Source organism: Taudactylus pleione, unplaced genomic scaffold, assembly GCF_031769625.1.
Source record: "Taudactylus pleione unplaced genomic scaffold, aTauple2 ptg000864l, whole genome shotgun sequence".
Taxonomy (NCBI): Eukaryota; Metazoa; Chordata; class Amphibia; order Anura; family Myobatrachidae; genus Taudactylus; species Taudactylus pleione.
The window spans coordinates 1,429,262-1,457,198 of record NW_028285266.1 but is presented as its reverse complement, the minus strand read 5'-3'; the positions used below and the strand labels follow the sequence as shown (position 1 = coordinate 1,457,198).

At 39.6% G+C, this 27,937-nt stretch overlaps 1 protein-coding gene across 4 annotated transcripts in view; it reads left to right on the top strand.

The window, feature by feature from the left end:
• Positions 1 to 27,937, top strand: part of KCNIP1 (potassium voltage-gated channel interacting protein 1) — a 557,205-nt gene that overhangs the window by 417,179 nt on the left and 112,089 nt on the right. The window contains exon 1 of one of the 4 annotated variants that reach the window (XM_088458912.1): positions 18,539 to 18,604. The exons of the other annotated variants lie outside the window; for them this stretch is intronic. The gene's annotated coding sequence lies outside the window, so the exon portion shown is untranslated. Of the gene's footprint in view, positions 1 to 18,538; positions 18,605 to 27,937 lie in introns of those variants that run through there. 4 annotated transcript variants of the gene reach the window in all.

Genomic DNA, 27,937 nt, shown 5'->3' with positions numbered 1-27,937 from the left:
GCGTGTGGACAAACAAAAACCCACAAATTCTGACAAACTCCAAGCATTGATTAGGCAAGAATGAGCAGCCGTCATTCAGTATGTGTCCAAGAAGTTGATTGACAGCATGCCAGGGCAAACTGCAGAGGTCTTGAAAAAGAAGGGTCAACATTGCAAATATGACTCTTTGCATAAACTTAATATAATTGTCAATAAAAGCCTTTGACACTTATGAAATGCTTATAATTTGACTTCAGTATGTCATAGTAACATCTGACAAAAAGGTCTAAAAACACTGAATCAGCAAACTCTGTGTAAAACAATACTCAAAACTTTTGGCCATGGCTGCATTTTGGCTCTCATAGATAGGGCTGGTGCAAGCGCTCATTGATGTTTATAACAGGTATCAAGTAAAAAATACAGATAAGGGTAGTTGGCTCAAAAGAATATGCATGTATTCGGGTGAATATATTCATTTTTTTCTGTGCCTGCAATGTGGGGCCAATTACAAACATTTTTGCTGTGGAAATAGTGCAAAACATCAGTCTGAATAAAGAAGGTTTGTTTAATTTGCATATGAACTCTTCAAACAAAAGTAGCACCTTCAGATCATAACCAATTTTGAGACTCTACTAAAGGGATGAAGTGCAGACATTGACTGATATACTAAAACATTATCTACAAATTATGTTAATAACTACCAATCACATTAGATCAAACCATTAAGCAAACATTATGTTAATTACTTCATTAAATCTAAACCAATAATATTTAATGTGATTTGTTGCATATTGGATATAAAAATCAGATTAGTAGATAAAATATCTATGTTCAGATCTCAAGATTTTAGTTCTCTGAGTCGTTAGTATTACCATAGCCATCATATAGTGCTGTGGTATAGAAGGAAATTGCTTGACTTATAATAAACAGTTTGGTTATGAGTTTAAAGGACTTAAACATGCTGCTTTCACACAGAAAATCCTTATACAGACATTCTTTTAACATTATCCCTGAACAACATAGCTTCTAGGTTCCATTAAGATGTAACTCTCATATCAATCTATCTTCCTGTAGCACAAATCACCATCTACAATTTCAGAATATTCTATGGTGAATCCATAGTAACATAAAACAGAAAGAAAAGGGAATGTACTTGGGACTAGGCTTACAGCCAGAACTTGCCATTCAGAACATGAGTCTCTAAAACTTAAAAAGCAGATGTGGTGATACCTAGAGAGTACTTTGTATGAGTTAAAACTTATCATCTATAATTTCTGATTTGTAGTTGAGGACATTCAGTTTCCTGTACCTGAACATAATGATAGAAGGCACTTATTTATCACTTAACCTCTTCAACTGTCAAAATCACCTTTACATACTGTACATACTGCAAAAAGCCACTAAACATCTTTGATAACACTTTAACTAACCATACAAATTGATGCCATGCATCATTTCTCAAGTTCCTCAAATGTTTCTGCAAATCTTGTACCTTTTTCAAGCATTCAAAAATCTCACCCTCTTTGTCATCTAAATAAGTACTACCCTCCTATCCAATAATTGCACAAGCTATGGATCTAAAGCCATCCTACTCTGAAGTGCCACCTCCCTCACTTTTGATACCTTTTCAACAGTCTGATTTACAGCCACAATCACTTCCTCTAATATGGTACCCATTAAATTAATCATACTGTATTTGTGATAACTGTTTCTTCAACATACCGTATATCATTGACAAAATAAATAAAGTTCCTGGAGCTCTTTCTCCATCTGAACATTTAAATGTCTTTTCTGTTTTCTTCACAGTTCTCTATTTCTAGGATACTATGAATATTCATTAACAACTCTAACTATGGGTTCTACATTTGACAAAATACATTGATCTACTGATCCAGCCATTATACCCCTAATAAAATCCCAGTGGAAGTGAATTTCTGCAAACCTAGAATAGTACACTGAAAAATATGCAAATAAATGTCTAGTTTGATTTCTTGAATTATCCAGCTTACAGTGCATCAATTTCTAAAAATACACTCAAATGTGTTGTTGGTTAAAATAAAAACACAACAACCCATTACTATATACGGGCTTCAAATTAGAGTAATTTGATAGACAACATGCTTGTTTTGAGTTCATAAATGTATCATTATTGTATGCATGACTTCAACATCAACCTGGGCCTTTAAACAATTTGTATAACAAAAATATACTTATCTTAAAATTATATTTAACTTTTTTCCACCTTACAGCTGCCCTGTTACCATATTCCCAATCATATAAATGGACACACAAATGGGAGAGCTACCATATGTTGACACCAACAGTCAAAAATATATTGTAATAAGATCTTAACATTATTTAAAATACACCAATTAGGGTTTAAATTTATCCTTATCCTGACCATATTATTTTTTCATCTTCAACAAATCTTTTGTTTTATTCAGTCTCTTTTGATATCTGTGGTACCTGTAGGAATTGCAAATCAGAAGTGAATCATCAAGATTATAAACAAAGTCCAAAACACAATGCACATCCCGAGTCATTTATTTGTTTGGGGGGCCAATTGAACAACATCCTCTCATATTTTTTCTTTTTTACTCACATAATCATCTCAAGGAACTGACTTATGATAAGAGTTAACAGATATCCATTGGATTATTGTGCCTCAGATCAATAGCTTCTTCAGTTAAAATATTTTGAGGTTTCAAATGTATCTTGTGCTGACTCTTGTTTAGAAGCTGATAACCACCACTTTCATAGCTGTTGGAGCACTTATTAAGGACCTTCCATAAACTTTGTAACAGCCTGCCAATTACAGAATATTTCTTAGCATCACCGTGACTTATGGTTGGAGTAAATGACAAGCCACCATGATTGCAGCTGGTTGTGTGCCTGTCACAATTTGTTGAACCTGTTTAAGTTGATTACTGAAGGATTAGAGATCACTGTCAAATCAATTCCAGGGGTTTGGTCAAAATAAAAAAACAGTAACAGTCTTATAGTGGAAATATTTAATTGTCCTCTGGGTTTTGTTCTTTGGTTGTGCAACACTAATGTTAGAACTTCTGGACACTTGTATAGATCTTTGAAAAGTTTGTTTTTAATAGAATGGTATCTCTCCACTTTCCCACTGCAATGTGGATGATATGGTGTATGTAACTGTTGTTGAAATCCTAAGAGCATGCGCATTTTAACAAATAACTTCTCAATGAAAGGTGTTCCTTGTCTGATGATTCATATTCCTATATACAAACACTTATAATAACTTCTTTGCTGTAATACAATTTGTATTATTTTTTGATGTTATAGAATTTATTATTTTTTGATGTTATAGAATCATTATAACTTAACCACTTAACTGAAGAATTCTTTTTCCAAAAACTGCTCCAAAATTGTTGGGTTTCTTTATGATTGATTTAGATCAAGAACAGCTTTTTAAGAGTTATCCAACATGATTTTGTAAAAAAAAAAAAAAAATGAAAACGTTGTATACCATAAAAATGCCAATTTTTAAGGTATACCGTAGTGATGGCCATCAATAGAAACATTGATTGAGAAACCTCAGGTGGGGGCTGCCATCTATAGTGTATACATGTGTGTATATATATATATATTACACACAGACGTATATACAAACATATACTGTATACATATGCATATATATATATATATAACATAAAAATACAGGCACTCACTTTGCTGCAGAGCCTTCCAAATGCTTGCTGGGGTGTTCACCTTAGGGTGTGATACCCCTCCACATACATGTAAAAGAAATAAATGGCACTCCCAGTCCAAATAATCAGAGAAAAACAGTGCTTTACTGTGCAATGTTTCGTGCGTCCTGACAATGGGGGGCTGACCCCAAAATGCTGCACAGTAAAGCACTGTTTTTTCTCTGATTATTTGGACTGGGAGTGCCACTTATTTCTTGTATACTGTATATACATACACACATATATATATATATATATATATATATACATACACACATACATATATATATATATATATATATATATAGTAGGCAGGGTAAACCTTGAGGGGTAGAGCTTGCTCATGTTCCACTGGGCTCTAGCAGGGCTGGGGGAGGGAGATGAGGACCGCAGTGTTTCCTTGATTGCCCAGCGGCTGCTCCATCCACTTTGCAGCCGCCAGTGGGCCATCGCCAGGTTGACCCTTGCAGTGCGGGGGCAGGGAGTGGATGACAGTGCCATAACTGTGCTGTGCTGTTGTACATTTTCTGCTGGGTGCCGCTGGGCTTCCACTTGCAGGGCAGGGGGGAGAGAATGACAGTGCCAAGAGTACTGTTCTGCTCTATACTTCCCTGGCAGCTGCTCTGACCTCTGCAGCCGCCGAGTGTGGGTGCTGCTGGGCTGCCACTTGCACGGGGAAGGGGGAGGATGACAGCACCGACAGCGCTGTTCTGCTCTATATTTCCATAGCGGCTGCTCTGACCTTTGCATCCGCTGAGTGTGTGTGCTGCTGGGCTGCCGCTTGCAGGGGGAATTGGAAGGATGACAGTGAGAGAGCTGTTCTGCTCTATATTTCCCCGGCAGCTGCTCTGACCTCTGCAGCCACCAGGTGTGGGTGCCGCTTGCAGGGCATGGGGGAGGGAGAGGATGACAGTGCTGAGAGAGCGCTGTTGGTTTCTATATTCCCGGTGACTGCTCTTTGCTCTCTGCAGTCGCCAGGTGTGGGTGCTGTGGTTGCTGGGCTGCCTGATCAATCAGGCACACAGGGAAAATTGAAGAGTGTTGAGGGACTGGAAGGTCCCTCTGAGCCAGGCAGCTTCTAGAAGATCATCTTCCAGCAGCTGCCCACTGAACTTTTCTGACTGGTCGTATCAGATACGACCATGTCAGGTAAAGCCCAGTCTGGTATGGTCATATCTTATATGACTGTGCCAGGCAAGTGGTTAATTATACTTCTACATATATACAGTAGCAACATATACAGTATATTTATATATGCAATAGAGAGATCTCTGTGGTGAGGGGCAGTAATACGAATAATTACTTTCCTGTATCCTAATTGTCTTTAACATATCTTACACACAGGAATTCAAGTAAACACATACACTATTAAGAGAGTATACAATAATATTTTGCACTGATGATTATTACAAGTGCAAATTAAAAAATATTCTTAAACAGTAAACTGCAGGATCTACTTACATTATTTTTATTACAGTTCCTATATTTTTAAACAACTTTTGTCATACTTTAGTGTGTAAGCCAAATCTGCAGTATATGAGTTGTGTTTTGAAAATGCAGACTTGTTGCACTAGCATTGGTATTATCAATTGAGGAAGGGAGAAAATTAGCAATGAAAGGAAATCTAAAGCAAAGAAATATGAATGGAGCTTGCAGACATGCACATTCTCTTCTGCAAATGTAGCTCTTATGGAGAATATGCAGCTGTTACTGTGTATATAATAGATGTACAAATGTGTCATATTTTCAATAATCTTTTTGCACAACATAACTGTGATAGAATGAAATGAAGTAAAACAAAAACATTTCATATCAAGGTGATATTCTGTCAGTCAAGCAATAGTGGCACACTTGACAAAGAAAGATGGCAGGTGGTGCTTTGTGAATGTCATGCAGTTATTGACATCATGTGTATGCAAATTAATTACAATATATAGTAATTCATGTACTGCTCTTTCAATTTTTGAGTCCATAGTATATTTTGTTGTTTACATTATTTATTTATTGTTTGGATAGTGAGCAGAGACACGGATCCATTTAGATAAACATTTCATGAAGTCCAATTTATTTATTTTTTATTTACTTTTAGGCATTTTAATGTCATTTTTTATACTTAAATGTTTTGGATGATTTATGGTGTTACATTATGATTGTAACAACATTAGTTCTACTATTAATGACTAAAAGTCAAATATATTATATATACATACTGTATGGTTTTTGTAAAGTACAACATTAAAGCTACTCATCCATTTTTAATGTTTTTTCTGTTTCTATTTATTTAGCAAAACAGGCATGAAGTAATATGTGCCAGATTTCCAATCTGTACATGTATTATACACAACATGATGGCACTACACTGAGGGCAAGTTCTCTCACTTGGCAAGGACTATAGCATAATGGCTCCCACTAATTGGAATCTGAGTCATATGAATCAAAGGTTAACAATGACCGCATGGAATATACAGCTTCCATTTGACTGGAAGTTCAAATATTAACTATTTAACTTTGTTATAACTATATCACTAACTGTAACCTTAAATTCATTCTAGATTACAAAGCATTTTCTGTTTGGATTTATGCAGTACTTAGCTGTCATAAGAATGATTTGGTTCAAAAACTGACATTTACATCAAGTGAACATGTCACAATAATTAAAAACCGGGGTGTGCTGAAGTCATTTATCTAGAAAACACTCACAAATTATTTAATACTAGCCAAGATACTTGGTGTTGCCCGGATTGAAGACTGGACCCTGAAGTACACCTGCAGTCTTCATTTCTTTTACATTGTCTTTGCCTATAACCTGGATAACTATGAAAATTAGGAGTAAATGACAGTGCAGTTAGGTGTATTCTCATACCATTTGCAATGGGGTTTGTCAGGAGCAGAAATGTAATAAACAGCACTATAATATATCATATAAAGAATGCATATATAAGATAGAATGGATAGGATAATAAAAAAAGTTTTTGTATTATTATTAATAGATAAAATTGATTGTCATACAATCATATGGCCATTTGTATCATGACATAAATAACATAATACATATGAATCAAATGAATAGCAGAGTATCAATTTGTAATAGGCATGTGGGACAATAAGCATATATTGTAAGAAAACACCTGTTCCTAGTATAGCCTCTTAGAGTACTGGAATTGGTTGGCTAATGTCACATAGATATACTGTTGCAGTGGTATCAGACAGTCTTATATGATTACCACTATGATCCAGGAATGTAGGGGTCTTTAGCAGAAATTGTCCAGCACATTGATAGTCCCTTAGTGAAGATGGACCTTTTGTGGATAGAGTTGCTGAGTGCGTTGTAGGTGACAAAAAAAATGCTGTATTATCCAGTAGGTAACAGAGGATCCAGGGCTTGGTTCAGGTGTTTAAGGATGAAGATGAAGTCCCAATGCAAACAAAGTCCTAGTACAGATGCTTTTTTACTGATGCATTTCCCTGTGTGTTCCTGTGTGGAGCTGCGTCCAAAGATGCAGCATTGGATCATCTGCGATCCCTTCAGCTGGTTGAGTGACCATGGGGTCATGCAAGCCAATTTCTGCAGATGAGTAGAAGAGGCCAGGAAATCTCAGTAAATTGATGGAGATCCTGGCCTCTCCACTCCTTCCCAACAGCAGCAAGATTCCTATGTTTTGAGAAACAGAGGTGGTTGCTGCCCCACCCCACCCAGAAATGACAGCAGACTGGCAATCACTGATAGTCTGCTGCTGGACTGCGTGTGGGGTCACAGACCCATACTGCACATGTGCAGTATTTGGGAATCTGCATGATCCCTTTCACTGCATCCACAGCTAAATCACGCCCTGTTTTTACTCTGCAAACCACCATTGAAGACCATGTACCAAGTGCTGAGCTGCTCATGAGCCTGCCAGGAATAGATGAAGAGATGAGAGTGTGACAGAGTGTGTATAAAGCCAGCCCCAGAACCTGTGTAATTTAAGAGTGTCACAGTTTTATGGAATTGTATGACAGTGTCTGGCCCTTAGAAAGCACAAACCTCTGCAAAAACCTAATCCTGGTCAAACAACACCACCATGTCAAATTTGGTGGAGCTAGGTACAATAATCTGGCCATACATAAAGTACAAACAGACAGACACACACACACTTTCTCGCTTATTACATTGATGCTGTCTGGATTATTGTCTAACTTACTTTTTAAATTAAATATATAGAAACACCTCATTTTAAAAAGACCTCTTATTTTCCAATAAAAACAATGAACAGTAAGCTCTTCATCCCAAATCACATTTCCCTTCTTATATAGTACTTGTATGCACCACTGTGTTTCAATAGGTCCCAGACTGCCAGCCTAAACTCCCCTGTTATGGGGTATAATTTTGAACAGTTAGAACATACAAACTCCACACACATAGTGTCCTGGCCTTTTGCCACCATACTGCTCAAGGTTAAGGAGTCTTCAAGATAACTTTTTTTTAAATAGGAATAATCATTGTTGGATCTCAGGCAGAGGATATATAAGTTTTCATAGACATTCTATTGGCATTCATAAACCCTATAATGTGGTACAGGTTGAGTCTTCCATATCCAAATTTTCTGAAATATGGAATTTTTTGAGTGTGACTGAGATACCTTTGCTTGCAGATGTTACAATGTTGACAAACTGTGTTTAATGCACAAAATTATTAAAAATATTTTATAACATCATCTTCAGACTGTGTGTATAAGGTGTATATGAAACATAAATGAAGTTTGTGTATGTACACAAACTTTGTTTGATGCACAAAACAATCAAAAATATTGTATAACATTACCTTCAGGCTATATGTATAAGGTGTATATAAAACATAAATGCTTTCTGTGCTTAGATTTGGATCCCATTCCCAAGATATCTCAATATGGTATGCAAATATTCCAAAATATGGAAAAATCTAATATCCACAATACTTTGGGTCCCAAGTATTTTGGATATGGGAGACTCAACCTGTAGTAGGATTGTTTGATTTTCACTTATTATATTTGCCAACTCTGCATTCTGCACTCCAGAAATCTGAAAAGAGGATACAATTGTAAGGTTTACTCCAAAACAACAATATGCAAGAAATGGGTTTGATGGTAGGAGAACCCTCAAATGAGTGAACAAGCTGGAGACTCAGGACCTCATTCAGAGTCAGTCGAAGCGGCCGCACGGTCGTTCAGGAAAAGGGGCCGGATATTCAAATGATTCACACGCAAGTTGCATCCCTAAGTTCAGATCGGTAGCTGGCCGACCAAGGGGAGGAAGCGGTCGGAATTCAAAAAAATACGCCCCCTTGTCGTACGCATTGCACGTCATCTCCGGGCATATAAGGATTAATCGAGACCATCGGGAACCATCGAAACTGGTCGTAGAGCTTAAGGTTGATCATACCCTCTCTTAAGCTCTACGATCATGTCAGTGTAAAAACCTCCCATGTCACATGTGCCATGACGTTACTTTGTTAATTATGCACTCCCATAAACCGTATGCACTCCCATAAAACACCGTTCACATAATTAGGCACGCCTGCGTTCGGATCTCCACTCCCCCTGTTTTCAAGCACCTTCCCCTGTTACCACCCACAAACACCTCATTCTGTCACGCAAACTACCGACCTGGCTGTGTTCAAGGAGAGAAAAATTTCTGATCATAGCGGCTAGTTTGCGCAAGCGCATTGCGAACTTTACGCATGCGCAGTATAGCGAACATCGGTGGCGTACGACCGTGCGGCCGCAACGACCGACTCTGAATGAGGTCCTCAATATCTTGAAACAAAAGTGTCTCAGACTTGTTTCCCAGATTGCCAAGTCACAGTTAATATAAATTACATCAAATGAATGGACCTTAAAAGGATTGGCCCATGCCATACTATGTGAGTGATTCAGAGCCGCATGCAAACTGCATGCATTGCCGATGTTCTCAGAGCTGAGAGATTTATTTGCAATTGCGCATGCACTAAAACTATTAAAAGCTCCTACAGTGGATGCGCTACACAAAGTGTCCGCACAAAGGCGCTGTTGAGATTGAGTAGAATGGTATCAGAAATGTTGTGGAAAAGTAATAGGTGTTCCTGGGCGGTGACTGGGAGTTGAAATAGCCATTCTGTGGGTGTGTTATGGGAGTGTTGTGGGGATGCCAATGAAAGTTGCAGCATACACAGATACATAGCCACAGGCATTGTCAGATGGACAAACTGCACCTGCCATTGGACTGGTGTAAGTATTGATGTGTGACCAATGGTGGTGTAATAAGGTGCACCAATCAATCTTACTGTGTTACTGATGCTGACAGTGGGCATCTCAGTCCTTCTACTTTTGACCACAATGATGTAAATAAGGGGAGGAGTTTGTAGCGGCATTTGAAAGCTACTGTGTGTGTGTCCATAATCACATGAATGTCTAAGAAATGATATGTCCTACTAACCTGGAATAATACTCAAAGCAAAGATTGATAGAATTAGTTAAGGTTGGTGGCCAGTGACTAGACAATAATTCAGTCTAGAAACCTATCCTGTTGAAGGTAAATATATCAGAGCTGAATCTGAAATTTGTGAAATCATCTTGGAAAAGTGATTGGAAATTAAACAAAAAAATTGAACATCATAATATTCAGCGTTATTGTGAGGGCATATAGGGTGACAGTTCAAAACTTATAGTAGAGAAAAACAGTGAGTTAAATCCCCAATTGCAGACACTATAGTGAGTATAGAGAGCTATATTAATATAGATGAATAGCTCACCGGTATGCTTGCTCTGGTTCAGAGTCTGAAGCACTGCAGCAAACAAGGGGGGACAAAGATCTGTTACACAAAATATCTACCATACAGCCATAGATGTTTACCATAATCTTGTTACAGAGTCAAGTGTAAGGACAAAAAACATATCTTATAGAATAGTATACCTATTGCAAAAAACAATGACATAACTGGGGAGAAGAGTCAAACAGTGAATGGTCCAGTACCATTGTTTTAGTCTCTAAACCAGATGGCAGTACAAGAATGTATAATGGTTTTTGGAACGTAATCCAAATGTTAAAGTTTGACACTTATCCAGTTACAGTTGACAATAGCTACAGTAGGAAAAGCCAAATCAATTAGTGCCTTCAATTTGACAAAGGAATTCTGGTAAATGTCCTTAACAAAAAGAAACCCAAAATAGCTTTTGTGATATTGCAAAATGATTAATACACATGATAATTAATACACAGATTTGCTGTTTGAGTTACCTGGTGCTTTGTCTAGTTTTAAAAGGCTTATGGATACGCTTTTGTGCTCCCTTCTCAAATATGATGCTGGATATTTAAATGATATAATTTACAGGGAAGAAACTCATAAACAAAAAGAAGAAGCAGTTTTTAGTGATGTATGTAAAACAGATTTGACTGTTAAACCTAAAGCTATAAAGCTTAAAAAAATAGTCTAATCTTAGTAAAAATTGTTGTGGGTCTGTCTGTTCATCTGTTTGTCCATTATGCACGGCCAGAGTTTTGGACCTAGCTCCACCAAATTTGGCATGGTGGTGTATTTTGACCAGGGTTAGGTTTTTGCCTATGTTTGAACTCCGCCAGGGCCACACATTCTCACACAAGCCCTAAAAATGTGGACACTCTAAAATTACAAAGGTTCCGTGGCTGGCCCAGTGTGCCAAAAACCTGTGAGATAGCTACAAAAATATAATTTTAATTTCAGTCTGAGGAAACTTGATGACTCATGCAAGTTCATATTAAATCCAGAGCCTCTGTATTTACATGCAAGGGCATAACTAGAACTTTGTGGGCCACATCTTAAAAGGTTCCCCCCAGAGGTAAAAAACACATACATTTGCCCCCACACAGAGCCCATTCAGGTTATGCCACACAGAGCCCATTCCGGTTATGCCACACAGTAGTAACCCTTATACACAGTATGCCATGCAGTAGTAGTGCTTTTTATACATTATGCAAAACAGTAATGCCCCTTACACTACACAGTAATGCCCTTTACAGATTATGCCACATAGTAGTAGTGCCCCATATAAAACTTTATTCCACACAATAGTAGTGCCCCTTACACATGTCTCCACCAGCAACTCACCTCCATCCGGTAGCCTCTCGCCTCCACCTGTGTGCCATCAGCAGCCAGCAGGTGTGGATTTGGGGTTGGGCCACCAGCTAATTACAGCTGGAGCACCAACAGGCAGCGGCAGACATGGATGGTGCAATGTGAATCTGGCACAATTGTGCGAGCTTTGATTGCCTCATGACCAGCGGCGCTGTTTATCCAAAACTTCCTGCCAGTGTGCCAGCTGTAATCAACTGGCGGACCAGCACCAAATCAACATCGCTTACACCTGGGCCCCCGTCGATGGCCCTGACTGGACTGGCCCACCTTGTGTGCATGTTTGGGTGCAGGGGGAGCAGTGATGCAACAGAGGCAGCTTGGGGAACCATAGCAGCTGCAACCTTGCACTCACGGTAGTTACACCACTGTTTGCATGCATGTTATCAAACAGTGTTGTCCTTTTCAGGATCAATGGAATGGGATAATAGGCAAGGATAATTTAAACAAATAAAGGCTGCAGGTGTTCTTCAGGGTGCAACATGAACCCAGGCAACGCCGGGTATGCCAGCTAGTATATGATATGAGAGAATCCAACACTCCAGCAGCTAAAATACAAACATGGATGGCATACCCTGAATTTTCTCTCTGGCAAAAATGATAAAACTGTCCTGTGGCTTTGGACTTTTGGCACGTCCTATTTTAAGTTATGTTTTATGTTTTTAACAGGACTTTACATATTTTTTTGATTAGCAATGCAAATTAGCAGATCGGTATTTTCCATTCCTTTTTCCTATCAGAATACAATCCTGCATGAATATGTAAAAATCCCTAAATAAATCAGTGATGTAATTCTCTAAAGTTTTTCTTTTGTGTAAACCAGCTTTAAAAAAGCTTCAGGGTATTTTTTCTGCATTCCCATGACTCTGACCAGTGTTATCACTTATGCATGTAGCCACATGCTGACATTTCAAATAAGTGAACTTGGTGCTAGTTCGATGAAACAGTTTTCTAGATCTTGCTGATTTTAACAGCTTCTATCTTCTTGCATTGTTTCCATCTCTGTAAGACCACTGGCCAGCTGGCTGTCTCACAAGTGTGCGCTGGGAAAGCTGTGTAATGACATTTTTTCTGCTTGTATAATTAGTTTATTCAGTGTAGCACAGATGCTCTTTGTCTTCTCAAATTATATTGTCTATGTTTCAATATTATTAACCAACTGCTTGTTGTCCAAAAGCTCTTCATGCACCTCTACATCACTTCTTTATAGAAAAGCAACTATCTGACAATGGAGCAAATGTTTCCCAAAATTATAGTAGGAAATGGGGCAACTCGAGGTTTTTCAGTCACTGGAGCAAAATATGAGCCACCCATACATCACCAACATTCAAATTCTCCTTCAAAGTGTCCCTACCCTCCGACATGACCTGTTCCATTAGGTAGCAAATACTCTGCTCCTGGACTTTCCACCTAATGTATGATTGCTGTGTTGAACTATGTAATTGATGAGACCGGTGTTTCAGCACAGGTGGCTGCAATCACAAATTAAGAGGGAAGTATAGGAGCAGAGCATTTTATACCTAATGGAATGGGTCATGATGGAGGGTCTGAGTGTCTTTGTGTTGCACTTTCACACATCACTACACAGTTGCATTGCATTAAAGTACAGATAATGTAACATAAGGACAGGTAGCCATATTGGGTAGGTCCCGTGTTTACACAACGCCCATAATATGTCTGTTGGTGGCTTTATCAATGCATGAGCTAATTGGACAATTTTTCAGCACAGCAATATAAATAGATAACATTAAAAAACTTCCTAATGATCTATTAATTGTTGGTGCATATCCACTACATGATGAAAGAGCGATTGAATGATAATGACATTGTTATCGTTCATTATACTGTGCAGTGGGTAATGTGCCCACACTGAATGATATATCATTTGGTGCCGGCACCCTCCCTCATCCCAGAACATGCACAGCCTGACAATATCGGCAGGTTGGGCAGTATGTTCAGGCGATGACAGATGCCGACAACTACCAGTGGGAGCACGCATCGCTGGTCATTGCTGGCATAATTACTGCCCGATTAATGATTGATTGAACGATAACGATGTCTATCGCTCAATCGTCCATTTATATCGTGTAATGGATATGCGCCTTTAGGTATGTCAAGGGTAAAAAAATCTCAAATATGGCAAATATTGAAGATACCAGAGATGTCGCATAAAAATTTTGCCCATACCTCCCAACATGTCCATGTATGAGGGTAGGGGACATGTTCACGTCACAATTAGGGTGTGATGTGGAAAATGCTAGGAGGCCCAGTACCCCACTCCAAACACCCATTAACTGCTGTGCACACTATTGGCTGGTGTGCATGGCACCTGTACACTGCAGCCCTGGTATGCAGAGCAGCGATTAATGGGAGATACCTCCCAAATGACCTACTGCTGGACAAAGCTATCATGATTGGTAAGGTGTGACATAGCCCTCTAATATGGACTGTCCTGTCTTAATCGGAACAGTTGGGAGGTTTTATTTGGTTTATTAAGAAGTTATATACAAACAAACAGGCAGAAAACAAGACAAAACAAGGTACTAGTAATAGCCGATTTAACCTGTTACACTGGAAACTCTTCAATCATAAGTTCACAATCAGGTATGTAACTTCCCCATACACCTTGTAATAAAATATCCCCTTTCATCCATTAAATATTTGTGCTGGATTCTTTGTAATGGGACAAGGAGTAATGTACAGATTATATGGTGGTTATTGCTGAAAGTTGGCAGTAATTAAACAATAATATATATATTGGCTGCTCTAAGACCAAACTTTGTCAGGATTACTAAATCTGCCTGTGTCTGGTGCTGGGAAATAAAACCTGCTGCTTGCTCACCAACAAATGAAAGCAGACAGTTCATGGGAGGCCTGAGATAATGTGGGTGCTTTATGAAGTGAACAATGGAACAAAGGGTGGAATAGCAGGTGCTTCAAAGCTGGAGGATCACAGTCTGACAAAAAATCTACTAACTTACGTTACTTTATCACAAAGTTACCCAAATGTTTCATTATAAAGTTCTCCATACTGTATGCAATGGATTATTTTCTTACTGTAGAGTAGACTCATTTAAGTAACTGTTCATTAGGAGTATAATAGTTTGACAAACTGACTTTCAAAAACAAACAAAAAAAACCCAAAACTCTACTGACTTACATTGTTAGCCCTGACCTGAAAAGAAGTAGCTAAAATGGTCTATAAAATGCCCTCTAGTTATCTTTCATACAACATATTTTCCCAAATTTATATATAGATACACAACTCCACCTGGGCGCTACAGAGAAAGGTAGCAGAAAAATACAAACAAGTCACCAATAAGTCATATACGGCAATATACAAAATAAGTAAAAGTCCTTGCGCCAAACTTGTTCCTGAAAAATTATCCACATATATTGGGATTCAAATTGATTCGGTACATGAAGTCCACATATATAAGTCCAGATCAAGTAGGCAATATCCAACTCCATATGGCAGGAAAATCCTCAATGATAAATGTGAAATAAAAACAAAAATAAAAATGTATATCAATAATACTGTGATGATCCGCAATAACACATCAATGTAATTAGGATACTGCTAAAATGCTAAATATTCCAAGTCGTGCAACACCTGGAACACCACACAGATCTTCTAATTGAAATCAGATTAATGTAAGCATTCATGTGAGAATTATATCAGCTCATCTACGGGTTCACTGAGGTGTCTGTTGGTTTGTTTGGGTCCCATCTGATTTTATTTTTGTTTTTATTTCACATATTTCTTCATTCATTCATATTTCTTCATCAGATATTCCTGCAATATGGAGTTGGATATTGCCTAGTTGATCTGGACTAACATATTTTCCCGGCCTTCTCCTCTACTCCCAACCAATCTTAAACCAGTGCATTAAATATACTTATACCTTTGGACTTTAATTATTATTTTATCACTATTTTTAATTTAAATTGTGGGGTGGGGCATGGCTTGTTTGATCATGGAGTAGGCTCCATTCAGACCTTGTCTATGGTTGCCCTAGTACCCTCTTGATGCTGCCCTCTATTTGCACTGCTGAAGTAGTTTAGTTGGAAAACCTGCCTGCCTCTGTTCTCCTCACCAGCTTACTTGGACTGTGGGTATTGGCCAATGTTGGAATTGTTTCTGTGCCTCACTCACTGTTCCAGAAGTCCCATCCTGTCACCATGACTGGCTTGATGGTTGTCCATATCCTCCTCATCACTGTGGACCCTCTTGCTGAGGCATCCTGCTCCCTCTCTGTGTGACCTCCGGTAGTTGTGCTGCCTAGGTTAACCGCATGGCTAGTCTATACTCTTCCTTCCTCTAAGCCTGGCATGAGAGGAAGACAAAAAGTCTGTCTGGTTGTTCTCTGGCATTCTTCACTAGTGCCTCAGACTTTGTGAGTTTTGTGCTGCTGGGGTTCTGTGCCTTTTGTACCAGTTTTTTTTATGTGCTCTAATTAAGAAAATACATTAATCCTGGTGCTATCGTCCTTTACACTGAATACTTCTTGAGACTGTCCTGAATCATCTAGAAACACTTATTTGCCTACACTATATCTTCTACGGGCACTGATTTTTTTTGGAGGTATTTTAACACTACAATCTGGGACTAATATCTTGTATATGAGAAATCCAAATGTAGGCTGCTCTTTAATAGACATAATGCACACAGTCTGGATGGAGGTGCTAGTTGTATGGCCTCTATTTTGCTAAAGGTGATCAGACCTGTATGATGATTCTGGACATTGTGGATACTTCCTGCAGCAGTCTCCATGCTCCTGGTGTTCACATGTGGTGATACCTGCTGGTGGCACCACCATGACAGTCCATGTCAGGTGACTTCCTCATCACCAATGGGAGATCAGCATTCCACCACCTGATGCCTGCTGCCAATCCCTGGAGGACCAGGGGTATAAAAGGACTTCCCTTTGCGTTAGCACTTGCCACTGCAATGTTGTTCACAGTCCTGTTGCGACCTGCTTCCTGAACTCCTGCAGAATACTCTGTATATATGTCCACAAGACTTCCAGTGCAGATTTCCATCTGGTCGCGATGGTGATCACAGCCTGCGATGTTGGTCGCAGTACTGGGATCGCAAATGTCTCCTTGTCCTCCTTCTGCATTTGCATCTGAGATGGACGGATTTGCATAGTCGCTTGCGTGCCGCACTGCAAATATGTTCATCTCTGAATCAGGCCCAGAATCAGGGCCTTTGGCCAATACTTGTGAAAACAATATTGTGAGCTGGAAGTTGGTCAAAGTTGACGGGAAATTACTTGAAATAAATGGTATTGATGTTAATAATACTGTAGGAATAAAAACAGGCTCAAATTACATGATTTTAATGTTTGTTTGTTTTATACATTTTTAACTAAATCTAAAACCAAAACACTTAAGGGTTGTTTTGGCAAATCCAACCCAAAAACTACAACACAATGATGATTTAGAACCAAAACCAAAACATGGGGGTCTGCACACATCTCTATTACCGTGTTTCCCTGATAATAAGACACTGTCTTATTTTTTGTTTTGCTCAAAAAAACTCCATAGGGCTTATTTTCGGGGTAGGGCTTATTTTAATTAACATTGATGTTGTTGAATGCAGTCTGTGCCTCTCCCTCCCCCCACCCCATTGTTGAATGCAGCCTGTGCCCCTCCTTTCCCCCCCATTTTTAAAAGCAGCCTGTGCCCCTCCTCCCCCCTCAGGACCCCGGCTCCTGCCTTTTATTTTTAATCTCCCCCTCCCTGTTGACTGCAGTGTGAATGCGCACCATTTCCCCACTTACCTTTACCTTCCTCCATGGTCCACAGCTCTTGATCCGCGGCTCCTCCGACATCGACCTCACCCTTCAGAGTCATGACGTCACGCATGCTGACTCCAAAACAAGCTTTATTGAAAGCTTGTTTTGGAGTCTGACTACCGTATCTCACTGTAAGCTGGTGGAGGAGCGACCCGAGCGGGCCGGGCGGCCTCCTCCAGCTCTATCATTTAGTAAGGGACTGGGTGGGCGGGTGGCAGCAGCGGCTGCCAGGCCCCCTTTACCCCCTGGCGGCATCCATTTCATGGTGGGGTGGAGCTGGGGCATTTTAGTGTAGGACCGGACAAAATGGGGATTTAGGTAGGGCTTCATTTCGGGGTAGGGCTTATTTTGGACCGAGTTTCAAAAGCAGGGCTAGGGCTTATATTCGGGGTAGGTCTTATTATTGGGGAAACACGGTAGCAGTGGCTGCTTTGGTGAATACTAATGGTGAGACTACAGCTGTTTTCCTTGGTTATACTGCAATTGGTTATACTGGTATGTTTAATCCAAGCTGATACATACATGCATTCTTTGCAGGCTGGTGATGCTGTGGATAACATAACTCTTTCTGATAAATTGCTACATTTCTAGGATCATGCAAATGATTTCGTGGACAGTCTCCTTGGTGTTGTTGATGTTTTTGGTATTTTCTGATTAATTGGACAAAATCCAATATATCACCTTTCCATGGTCTGCTTCCCACCCTGCAATATCCCCTCTGTATGCTTGAGTGGACTTATTGATTTAATTAATTAGGGCTGTCGGTGGCCCCTAAAGCCGTTTGTTATGTCTTGCAAAATCTACACTCCATTACAACTTTTTTTTATTTTTTATTTATTTTATAGGCTTTTTAGAACAAATAATGAAAATACATACAATGCGTAGCAAAAGTGTATATAGAGAAATTACCCATTTACACAGAAGAACGGTAAGAACATTGGTGAAAGTTCAATAAAGACCAGCAATAGAACCTATAAACCAGACTTGTGTACATCAAGCTGGGATAACAGGTAAATACTATCACATGGTTATTACATTTAAGATGCAGAATAATAATATAATTTCCCATACACAAAACACTAATGGACTGGAAAATATGTAACTAGATAAGACAAGACAAGGGAAGAACAATAGGGAAAGAGGGGTAGGAGAAAAAGAAAAAAAAACCTGAGAAAACGTTTTGTGGCATTTAATGATGTTAATATTTAGTCATATTCCATTATCTTTGCATTGTTGCATATACTGTGCTACACATTGTGTATTACATTAACTCATATCAAGAGAGGTTGCAATAGAGATACTATTCTGTATTTTTAAATAGACTGAGTATATGATGTTGGGCTTTAGAATCCAAAGACTCAATATACTGGCTCCACTTATTATAAAATCTAAATCTGGGTACACACTAGGTGATATGTCGTCCAATTCTGCGGATCAGAGTGATGGGTGCATCGTCTAGTGTGTACCCATGATATGTTCTTTCCCGCAGCATGGCATGGCCCTCCCTACATCAGACCTGGCATCTGCGTCAGGCTAGGTACACATCATCTGATGTGTACCCAGCTTAAGTCCTTTCTCAACATCAGGTAGAGTTGATCACCTTTCAAAATAAAGGGTCTCTAGTAGTAAGCCTGACTGTTTATAAGAGAGGAGCTTTTTTTTGGAGGTCCAATTTAACAAAATCACTTTTTTAGCAATAGTACTATTATTGTTAATATCCGAATTAAATGCTTGAGTGAGGGTAGGGAGTGCCAATTACTGAAATCTACGCAAATAAATGCTAATGGATCTAAATGTACAGTAAATGGAGGTGGAAGGTGGGGTTTATAAAATTAATGACTTTATTCCAAAATATTTTAATCTTAGAGCAGCCCCAAAAGTTATGAGAAATAAAGTGCTGTCTGTGCTCTGCATTTGGAGCATTGATCTGTCTCGTCTACCACCTATGCAAACATTGGCCTTGGGCAATATAGGCTTTATGTATAGTATGAAAATGTCCTTCCTGGAGATTGGCAGAAGGGAGATATTTCAAGGGAGTTCCATTTTAGTTAACAATTCTGCAGAAGTTTTCAGGAAAGTATCTGAACCAAGTATCAAGCAATGGGTTCCATCATTTAATTTTGTCAACATTAAGGAGGTCCCAGTAAAGATATTTAGTTTTATATGAGATTATAAAACATCCTTAATCGCTATAATCGCATTCCTCTTCCATTCCGTATACTTAACATTATCAAGAGCTGGGTGTAAACAAGGATTTCCACACAGAGGAATGTATTTAGAAGTGTGATTACTAGAGAGGATCTGATGCATCTTGACCCAAGAGAGATAAATTAAATTTAGCAGGGAATATGATGCTTTAGCAGGTAAACATTTTGGGGGGATATGTACTGTAGTAAAGCACCCAAAGAAAATGGGGAAACTAAGGCTTCCTCTAAATGAAGATTTGTATACTGTATATTGAATGTAGCATTATCCAATCAGATACATAGCGTACAAATACTGAATGCATGAATAATCTGATATTAGGAAAAGCTACAGTTCTGCCCAGCTACATTGTTGTCCATAGCACAGCGATTCGCAATGAACGTAGGCGCATCTGTACAGTAGCCCACCCTCACTTTGTTTTAGACATAACTTTGGCATAGAAATTCTGACTTTTTTCCCCGACCATAAAAAATTCGAAAAATTTTTAATGCAGTGAGCCATATCTGTGTTAGATAATCGTAGTGGCATCATCTGTATAATATAGGACAGTTTCGGAAATATGATTTTAGTATAGCCGCTCGGCCCAATAGAGACAAAGGCAGGTTAGTCCAGTCCTCTAATTGTTTAGTAATCTTATGCAATAAAGGGTAAAGGTTGGATCTATATAAATATAAGTTGGATTTATATAAATTGTCCCTAATGGCCCTAAATATTTTAAAGCCGAAGATAGAGTAAACAGTTGAACATTTGACTGTGGGATAGGAACTCCACCTAGTGGTAAAATGTAAGATTTCTCTGAATTAATCTTATATCCTGAAAGTGCTTTAAACACATAAACACAGAGGTAGTATGGAGAACATAGGCAAACGCAGAGGGGAGTGTTCCGGTTGCCTGGAAACCTCCCTCCCCAGCCAACACCATGATAACCACAATGTAAATGGCATATAATACTAAAGTTGCAGTTTTTAAGATTTCCTCACTGTCACAAATTAAATAATTAGCACCACCTGTTGATCTTTTAAAATATGTGAGCCTGTAATGAATACACTTGTGCACCAAGTAGGAGATCTGGAAAACATGCACTGTTAGGGGTGCACTGATATAGACCATCTATAGGGTCAAATATTAAAACTGTATAATAATACACTATCTAGTACATAAGACCAATCTGTACATATACTGTATGTCCAGGGCAGTGCAAGGTTCTTTTGCTGCTCCCCCAGATTACCGAACTCGCTCAAATGATCTGGACCGGATCCCAAATCTGAAATCAGGCATGATGGCCCTACTGTCACATTTATTGTCTAAAGGTTCCCACACACAGGACGACTCGCAAATGATGTAATGTCATTACCGATTTCCCTTGAACTCCAGGATATGATGCTAAAAAGTGTTCAAACTGACTAACAATTTCCTGTACGTCGTGCATGTGCATCGGCATCGTTATCGTCAGTGGACACTCACGATTTGCAAATATTTTGCATGATTTGTCATTCTGATTCGTCGAAATCGGGCGAATCGTGTAAAATTATCGTCTAGTGTGTAGGCACCTTTACTGTAATTGCCGTGACTGCATATGTCACAATTATTACTTACACTTTACTTTGTAAGACGTATATTATAGCTGGTTAGTGCTAATTATGCCCTCTTCATGGACTGGTCACACTACCCTCCTTTAGAAATGCTGTGTTGGCCCCTGGAGGAGGCAAAAAGGCTGTCCTCAGCAAAAATTGTTAGATTTACCACCTCTATGTTGATCCAAATCCCTCTAAACTCTGTGTTAGAGCATAGAGCAGTCACTAATGGTTCAATAGCTTGAGCAAATAAAAGAATATGAATATCTATTGGTGATGAAAGGTACCCATTGCATGGTATTTGTGATTGAGGAGAGGTGTATAACACTTTTATGATAGCTATGAAATTATCTGAGAAGTCAATGTGGGAGAGAGATTTGAACAGATGATCCCAAGAGACCACATCAAAGGCCTTCTCAGCATCTAAGGCCATCAAAACCAGTTTGAGAACCTTTAGCAGATTCCACCCAATGTGCTGCAGCCAACATTTTTCTAATATTACATGTAGAACAATAATAGTATTGTATGAGGGACTCACAGGATTCCTTACTGAGCAGATGGGGGTCTCCACTAACCTCCTTGCAGGTGTTGTTGATGGATACTTGGGTTGATCCACTTCTCCAGCAGTTTTTTTGTTTTGTGGAAGTTTGTACACTGCCTTATGGGGCCACCACTATTGATCCTAATTTTCCTCTGTGATTTGATGGTTCCTTCACCGAGTTAAGCAAGCAGAACAATGACAATATTTGGCTTGCTATGGGTATGTAGTTTGGGGCAGATTTATCTCCAAGATGAGTTTGGGCTCCTCATACTGCTATATACAGATATCTGCAATTCATACATAGCTTGCATGCCCAGTTCAGTGAAGTTCTCCTGCAGATCTCTCTCTCTCTCCATTCAAGTCCCTCCTATATATACAGATCTTGCTTTTCCCTCCTATAATGGAGGGCAGATCTTGCTTGTGTCCCTGATTGTAACCCTTTATAACTTTTTATGATTCTATGTCAATCAATAAATATACTCTGAGACTCAGGGGTCAATCCAAATAGCCGCAATGATATTGCAGTTGCGAGTCATCACAGCAATGGCCGAACATTATGGCTGCCCAGATTTGCTTAAAAGTGCTCGCAGCCCCATAGGGCCATGAAGGGTGCGAGGTGCCGGTCGGTTGCCGGTGTTTTAACGCCTTTGCAATGGCAACTTGCAACCTTCGCATTTAATTGGATTGACCCCTCAGTATTATATTAAAATATATAAATACAACTTATTAGTGCATATAAGTGATATTAACAAATACACCAGCATGAATAGAATTATAATTGAACAATAATCAAATCTAAGTTAATGCTCAGTTTTTAAATGTAAAGATCTTTAAATATGTTCTTCATATCTGCAAATCATCTGAGGGGAATCAGTACTTTTGATGCTCAGATTCGATGGTCAATCAAGCGCAGACACATCACATGACTCTCTGCCTTAGTCGTATTCCTATTAAACACAGGGAAGACCCCTTCATATATACTAACAATTCTACTAACAAAGCTACTATTTCTGCTATTGGAAAAACTCCCTATAAAATCGCTCTAACTAGTATTTGGCCCATAATTCTTAGTGTACCGGCTGTCAGGATTCCGGCGTCGGCATCTCAAGTGATGTCAGCATTCTGGTGTTGGTATTCTGGCCGTGGGTCGGGATTCCGGCACAGGGATTTCGACCGCCGGCATCTTAACTGCATCCCCTCAGATACCAAGAAATTTGTTTCTATGTGACACATAGCGTATATTAAATGCCTCTTATTCTTTATAAACTGGGTTTACATGCCAGCTCTGCCTTGCTTTATCTATAAGGGAAGGCTGTAGTCAGTGATACAGCTGATAAATTAAAGGTATCTTATACTTATACACCAGTAGAAATGCTATTCATTATTATGGTAAGTTGTGGGACAGCTGGTGTCACTAGTCTTGGCTTATGTCAGGATGATTATTTCTTTTGGGCCCCTAAGAAATGCCGTGACTTGCACCCTACCTATATTATATTAGTTTTCTGTTATTGTTTGCATTGTGGACCACATTCTGCTTGATATTCTAGAGAGTTTCCCTTACACATCCTAGCTTATTTGCATCTCACTTTTTCACTTTGAATAGACAACCCTACGTATTGTAAGTGTCTGATTGCCGTTTTATTGTTCTTTTCGCTGATTGTTTCACTTTTGGAATAAGTACAGTAAACAGTCATCTAAATTCTGCTTTTCATTTGATCAGCAACATGAGTAAAATGACTGCAGTACAGTTTGCATGCTGGTCTGAAATCTTATGCCAATATTCTCATTACTGTATTTTTTTTTAAATTGTTTGACTAATTTAGAGTTATAAGTTTGTACAGCTATTATGGGTGATTTTACACCTTGCCAAAACCATCTTGCACCACAATGGCTATTATTTAAAATGTGTGAACGGATTTAAAGTTGAGAAGCAGAAGCATACAAAATTGTACAGTATTTGTACAGTTTGCATAGAGAAACAGTTTATCCAAGTGCAAATTTATGTCCATTAACTATAATTCTTGATATTTTACTGGCCCACGTGTGAGGTGTGTGTGTGGATGGGAGGGAGGGGATGTTGAATGGTGACATTGTGACCCTATCCCCAACTTCTCAATGTTGTCATAGGGCAGTAGGGGGTGGCACCACATTGAGGAGTTTCAACGTAAATTGCATTATCAAGCCCTCAAATCAGCCACTTTACTGGGGCAGTGGGTGGATCCGGGAGGCTAGTCTACTCTCTCAGGCATCCAGGAGGGCTCCCTCAAATTTGGAGGTCTCCATGACAATCTGAGAGAGCAGGCAATAATGCTACATGAGGCGTATTGTGTTAAAAGATGCCTCCTGCATGCTGGGTGTGATTCAGCGCTGCGATTGGATCACTTACGAGAACATCGGCCATCAGAGTAACCCTCAGGCAAGGCCGCTGCAACCCGCTCAGCAGTTCCTGCACTGCAGTGAGGCACAAGGCTGGAAAGGCGCTCTCTCTGCAGATTCTGCTGAGCTGATGTTGCTGCTGCCGGCTGCCACTGCGCCTGTCACACTGTATGACAGGCAGCGACAGCCTGCTACTGAGAAGCACTGAAGAGCCTGAGTGGCTCTTTACACAGTAACATCCCCTTGCCATTCCCCCTCCCGGCTGGGTCCCCCCTTCCTCCCGCTCCTCCACGCTGTGCTGCGTCTGACCTGCTGTCACAGGTGGGCTTGGCCTGGAGCAGGGTGACATCTGCTCCCCAGGCTTCTACAATTTGAAAATTAGGGGGCTGCAGCTGCACGTTGCATACAGGACCAAGTGGTCTTCACTTACCCTCTGCCGGGCCGGCTGCCAAGATCAGAGCAAGCGCAGAAGCTCAGTGAAGCAAAAAGAATATGGCCGATGGAGGAGCTGCCCAGCCGCAGCAGGTCCTCCATCGGCCACTCCATGTTGTAGGTCTAATGTCGTTTTGAAGAATTGATTTTTCTGCATCTTGAGAAAGGTGTTTGCTAACACCAAAACGTTGATGACGATGGATGAATAACATTTGGATATAAATATTTTTTAAAACCTTTAAAAAGTCCGGGATTGCCGTCCTTTATCTTTGTTTGTTATATATATGTATATGTGTGTAAATATCAAATACTTATATTATAATAATATATATTATATTTAAGGGACACTACTATGTGGTGTAATGTGAATTGGGGCACTTTGGGCCTGATTCTGAGCCGGACTCTCTGACCAGACCGCTCGCTCTGAATCAGGGCCCTCCTACCTCAACTTGGAGCGGCCTCTTGGACGCTCGCATAGCTGTGGGTTACCACCCACAGCTTATGCGAGCATCCATGATGATGGTCGCGATGGTCAAGACCATTGCGACCATCGGGCTTGCGACGAGACCCTGTGGTAGGGTATCAGAGCCAAAATCACTCCCACTGACATCACTACTGATGTCAGTGGGGCCGGACCCAGACGGTAGGCGTTCCCATGGGAACGCCTCCGTCTGGAAGCCACGCCCCCGGCACGCCCACCAAAGGGGGCGTGCTGTCAGTCACCATCGTCACCGGGTCTCGCGCATGTGCACGACGGAGCTCCCTCTGTCATGCGCATGCGCATTAGGGCATCATCGACCCGCTTGTGAGCGTCCTGCGCTCACGAGTGGCTCTGAATTAGGCCCTGTGTTCAGTGCAATGTGAATAATATTGCGCTACTGTGTGCTGTAATTTGAATTGGGGGTACTATTGCATGACCACGTCCCTTTCTTGTGAGTCGATGTCCTTTTTTGGGGTTTTTCATTTATAGAAAACTGTGAGGGATGGCACAAATGTATAATTTGCAGGGGAGCGCCAAACACCCGAGCACCGGCCCTTCCCTCAAGTTACTCAGAATTGCCTTTTCACATTCGTAGTCAAGGCCAGTGTATCTGTGTCGGAACGTGCTGACGCTGACCTTGGCACTAGCAGAAAATGGGGCCAACACCCCTGTTTTTAGGAACATTACAGGCGCCACCCCCTTCCTGCCCCAAATTGTCGCAGCCTATCAAACAGGCTGTGGGAGCACTGCACATGCGCAGAACAGGTAATACGCAGTCCTCCCTCCATCTGAGTTATACGCAAACCTTATGGTTGAATCAGGCCCTATGCCCTTAACTCGATTTTCCTCTACCTCTATATTAGACCCTTAATATGGAGAGTAGCCATAATTTTTGTTTTTTATTTTTTTACTGGTTTTTAAATTTCATGTAAAATATAAAATTAAATTGTACAGTTTAAAGAATGTTATTATTATGTTGTATTAATAACCTATCCTGTAACCTATGTGTGATCATTAATAGTGACATTTTAGTAATACACCAAGAAGGAGAATACTCAATAACACATTTACTGCATAGAGCCTGAAAACATGTACCATGTTATTGAACCTTACCTCCTGCAGTTTTGGAGATTTCTCAAGAACATGTAATTTGGCGAAGTGACATAAAAGGCTTCTCTGCAAGTGGCCACTGTGTTGATTTTTTAGTGTTCTTTAGAAATTGTTTTTATAGATTTGAAGTTCTAAATGTATTCACCTTGCTCATGTCATTGACTTAGAATTTCTTACACATTTGTACAGTAAATAACAAAATGTAAAAGTAATGGAATAATAATAATAATAATAATAATAATAATAATAATAATAATATAAAAATTAGATGGTAAAATACTCATTGTAGTAAAATATATTATATCTTTATAGCTATATAATAAGCAAGAAAGTGTGCGTGTCTGTCTGTTTGCCCTTTATGCATGACCAGAATTTTGTACCTAGCTCCACCAAATTTGGCATGGTGGTGTAGTTTGACCAGCATCTGGTTTTTGCCTAGGTATGAAGTTCATCAGAGCCATGGAGGTCTACATGGTGCCCAGCAAGTATTCCATGGAGTCTCTGATTTGAAATGTTTGTTTAAGCAAGTTTGCTTAGGATGTCTCCCAATGCCTAAAGCTGCAATGATCTGAAGGCACAGGCTTATATGTACCAGTGGAGGCAGGCAGAGCTCCAACGGAAGAGCAGTGAGTCAGAGGATCAACTGTCACACTGGACCTGCACTGACAGTTACTAATTTCGTAGAAGCACATTTTTATATGCCATGGTCTCCAATGTTGGTCTGCAGAGATTTCTGCTTGGCAATGATTTCTCTTCTGCAGTGATTTCTGAAACCGCAGTGTTTTCGGAAGCTATACTGATATCTGTCCTGTAAGTAACTCTGCTCCTGATATACCCTATTCCAAACAGGCAGGCACTGTCTTTTACTCCCAAATTGCATTGTTATCCAGGTGTAAATGACTTCTGTGTTAATTTTCAATGCTTTCCTCCACTAGTATACAATATTCAAACTAAGTTTAATTCTTTTCAAGACCATTCACTGTTAAAGTACAAATGTGAGGCAAGACGTGAGGAAACCTCAGAGGAAGTACAAGAAAATGTCAATGGATAAATAGAATGGGGTTATAGGTGAGGACAATGTAAAAACTAAAGGCTACAGATGTACTTCAAGGTCCATTCTTCAACCCGGGCAATGCCAGGTATCTCAGCTAGTATTAATATAAATTATTAACTTAAGCTATATAAGCGACATTTAGGTTCAAAAAGAGGGAAAACAAATAAACTTGATGTCATACAGTATGAATGTGTTTGTGTTTGACATGCAGCATGTAACTAGCATTTACTGTATATCTGTGTTTGGGAAGGGGTGTAAAAGATGCTCTACTGACCACCTACTGAATGCAAGTGCAAGCACAAGTGGGTACGGGGTCACTGGAATCAGTAGGTTCCATTAACAGACCCAAAGAATGTTTTTTAATAGGAGTGTATACCTGCCCTAATAATGAGCTTTGATATATATATATATATATATATATATATATATTTGTTATCTATATTTTATTTCACACAGGGGAGATGTACCAAGCCTTGGAGAGAGATAGAGAAGTTGCCCATAGCAATCAATCAGCTTCTATAGCAACTGCTAGTTATCTAGCAGAGTCTATGAAATGACTGATTTGTTGCT